Below are 3,979 nucleotides of genomic sequence, written 5' to 3'. Positions count from 1 at the left end.
GCCCACAAGTAACTAAAGCCTGCTAATAACAATGTGAACTTGGAAGTGGATCTTTCATCCTCAGTTGAATTGTTGAGTCTTGAGATGATTACAGCCCCAGCTGACAGCTTGACTGCAACCTCATGAGACACTGTGAGACAAAATTACCTAGATAATTCCTGACCACAGAAACAGTGAGATAATACATGTTTTTTTGGTCTATTTACTTATTTTTATTTTAATATTTATTTGTACATATTTGTGGAGGACCGTGTGTTGTTTCAATGCATGCATATACAGCACATTGATTCAATTAGAATAGACAGACTAGCTTTGTATCTGTTAGTCCACCAATTTTCTTCCCCCACTCCCCTACCATCCTGGCCTCTGGTAACCACTATTCTACTTTACTTCTATGAGAACCACTTTTTTTTTTTATTTTTTAGATTTTTTTTTTTTATATGAGTGAGATCATGTGGTAATTGTTCTTCTGTGTCCCGCTTTAGCTATAAGAGGTCCTTTGTGGTTCTATACAAATTTCAGGGTAGGTTTTTCTATTTCTGTGAATAATGTCATTGATATTTTGATAGGGATTGCACTGAATGTGTAGATTGCTTTGGGACATTTTGATCAGGCTAATTCTTCCAACCTATGAACATGCAGTATCTTTCCATTTATTTGTGTCCTCTCCAATTTTTTTCACCAATGCTTTACAGTTTTCATTGAAGAGGGCTTTCACCTCCTTGGTTAAATTTACTTCTAGGTATTTTATTTTTCTGGATCCCTGCAAAGACTCACAGATCTCTGAATGAATCCTTTCTCCCATTGGTTGAGGCCCCTTCCTCCTATGCCAGCTCTGGGGAAGCTTGTGAGATGCTTTGATTGTCTGAGAAATGGGATAGTTCACTCCAAAGTGCTTTTTTTTTATTGCTAGCAGTCATGACATCCTTCTTCCCTGCAGACTCCAAGTAACTTCACCCAGAAGGTGCTGCTGTGACTTTGCCATCTCTAGGTAGCTGCTCCATGTAGTGTGCCATGTGTGCCATGCTGGCCTGGGAAATGGCTGGGGCCCAGTCTGATCAGGATGGTTCCTTCTCTCACTTGCTATGGCTTTCTATACCTTCCCAAACTCAGCAAGGCTCTCTGCCCCTTCTCAGAAGTTCCAGTGATTACATGACGGCAGATTTTGTGCTTTAATAGCTGTAAGTAGATCTCTTGTGGTGGTGGGGAGCAGCGCCAGGATCATCTATTCTGCCATCTTGGTGATGTCACTGTCCCATAATGTTTTAAGCTGCTTTTTTTTTTTTTTTTTTTTTGTAATTTGTTATGCAGCAATAGATAATGAATACAGATTTTGGTTTCTGGAAGTAGGGTGCTGCCATTATAAAACCCCAAATTGTAGGAGTGGCTTTGGAATTGGGCAATGGGTTTTGAGCAAAGTGTTAGTGACATTCTAAAAGTTCCCTCAAGGAGCTGTTAATAGTGCTCAATTTGGCAGCACATATATAAAAATTAGAATGATGCACAGTAGATGAACATGGCCCCTGTGCAAGGATGACCCACAAATTTGTGAAGCATTCCATATTTTTTCAAAAAGACAGAGAATAACAAATTCTGGTGAGGATACGGAGAAAGGGGACCTCTTCTACACTGTCAGTGGGACTGTAAATTAGAACAACCACCGTGGAAAACAATATGTAGGTTTCTCAAACAACTACAGATAGAGCTACCATATGATCCAGCAATCCCACTGCTGGGTATATATTCAAAAGAATAGAAGTCATCATGTCAAAAGAATATTTGCACTCCCATGTTCATCACAACTTTGTTTACAATAGCCAAGATATTGAACCAACCTAAATGTCCATCAATGGATGATTGGATAAAAAAAAATGTGTTATATATACACAATGGAATACTACTCAGCCACAAAAAAGAATGAAATTCTGCTCTTTGCAACAACATGGATGAACTCGGAGAAAACTATGTTACGTGAAATAAGCCAGGCACAGAAAGAGAAACACCACTTGTCCTCATTCATAAGTGTGATCTAAGAAAGAAAGAGAGAAAGAAAGAATGAAAGGGACAATTATAATAATACTTTGAACGTTCAGAAGGAGAGCACAGAACTGTGGTTACCAGAGGTGGGAAAGGGGGAAGGAGGTTAGGGAGAAATTGTGAAATGGATACAAAGAATGATTCCATTTTGTAGTGATGAATATTCTAATTATCCTAATTTGATCATTACATATTGTATACAAATACTGATAGTCAACTCTGTACCCCGTAAATATGTATGATCAATTATGTTTCAAGTGTAAAATAAAAGAAAAAGAAGCTGTTAATAGAAACCTTTAGGTCTCTTATAAGGCTGAGGGTGAATGCTGGCAGTAAACTAAAAGGAGGAGGAATCCTTGTTATGCAGTGGTAGAAAACTTCACAACATTATTGCCTACAGTAATGTGGAAAGTAACAATGTGCTTCATGAACTGGGTGATCTAGCTAAATAAATTTCCAAGCAGAGTGTTGAAGGTGCTGCCTGGTTTCTTCTTCCTCCTTAGAGTAAAATAGGAGGGGAAAGATTTAAATTGAGGTAAAAACTGTTAAAGAGAAAGGAGTCAAGACTTGATAGTTTTGAAAATTACCAGTCTTTCCAGATGGCAAATGTTGCCAATATTGAGAAATGGCTTTTGATTAATCAAATCCAGGACACTGTCAGAAGAATGGCAGTGAGAGATGAAGAAAAGGAGGTGACTGTCAAAACTTCTGTTATGATCTTAGAAAGATTAACATACCTGGAATACTATTCAGTCACACAAAGGGACCTTTAAAGAGGTTAACGGTGTGTCTTTCTGAAACTAAATAAAATAGTGCTTTTAAAAAGGTTAAGCACATTATCCCTTAGCGGTCTCAGCCAAGACTCAAGGGTTGAGAAGAGTTTATCTTGAGGTTTGTGAGTGTGACTTTCATCTAATGGAGTGAACCTCAAAGGGATTTATAGGAAATCTACAAAATTTTAAAAAGAGTTACATATGCAGAAATATCCCCAGCTTAGATTCAGGGAACCAGACAGTTCAGAATGAGGAGGGCCTTTGGGCCTCAGAATTCTACTTGAAGGAGGGATGCTGTGATAGCTGCTCAGCTGTAAACACATGCTACCTCTCACAAACAGGAAGTGAGACACAGAGGGTGGAAACAAGAACCAAGAAGGTGGAGGTAAGTCAAAGAAAATTATTCAAACACCTGAAAATCTAATCAAGGAAGTTCCAACATTTGCCCTTTTTTTTTGGATTTCAGAATTGCCATGAAAAAGAAAAGTGACTCCTTTGCATATCATATTTTCTCCATTTTTGATGGGGTTGTGTATAGAAGTTTTCTGCCCGTCTCCATTGTATGGTGTGTGTGGGTGTGTGGGTGTGTGTAGGAGAATGGGACAGGTAATTTGTCTCTTTAATTTTAGGTTTATAGATCAAGAAGAATTGTATTTGAAGAGCTGTACTTAAGAAACTATATCTGAGAAGCCTCATCAATGCTGGGTCTTAATTTAGATGACAGGATTCTGGACTTTGAGCTGATGCTATAATGGGATGAAACTCTTGGGGCCTTGAGAGGGGATGAGGGAATTTTGCTTGTGGGAGAGATGTGAATCATTGGGGGCCATAGAGTAGGTTGTGGCAGGTAACCTCTAACATGGCTCCCACTGATCCTCCCTCCTGGTAATCATGCCCTTGTAAAATCTCCTTCCTTTGAGTGTGGGCTGGATCTAGTGACTCGTATCTAATGGTATAAAATGGTAAAAGGGATGAATTGTCACTTCTGAGATTAGAATCAAAAAGACTTCGGCTTCCATCTTAGTGTGTGCTCGCTCCCTCTCTTGGACCACTGCTACTAGGGGAAGCAAGCTGCCATTAGTGAGCAGACCTGTGGAGAGGTCCATGCCACTCTGCAAGGTATCAAGCCCTTCAAGGGGGTTAGTTAGCCTATGAAGAACTGAAGCCTA

General features: G+C 39.3%; 1 non-coding gene across 1 annotated transcript; it reads left to right on the top strand.

Annotated features, from left to right (window-relative positions):
* The first annotated feature begins 1,461 nt into the window (after nucleotides 1-1,461).
* LOC134374194 (U6 spliceosomal RNA) lies at nucleotides 1,462-1,568 on the top strand. Its single transcript, XR_010023067.1, has one exon. It is a non-coding gene; the product is annotated as a U6 spliceosomal RNA (small nuclear RNA).
* The last annotated feature ends 2,411 nt before the right edge of the window (nucleotides 1,569-3,979 follow it).

The sequence above is a fragment of the Cynocephalus volans genome, chromosome 3, assembly GCF_027409185.1.
Source record: "Cynocephalus volans isolate mCynVol1 chromosome 3, mCynVol1.pri, whole genome shotgun sequence".
Classification (NCBI taxonomy): Eukaryota; Metazoa; Chordata; class Mammalia; order Dermoptera; family Cynocephalidae; genus Cynocephalus; species Cynocephalus volans.
This window is presented reverse-complemented; position numbering and strand designations above follow the sequence as displayed.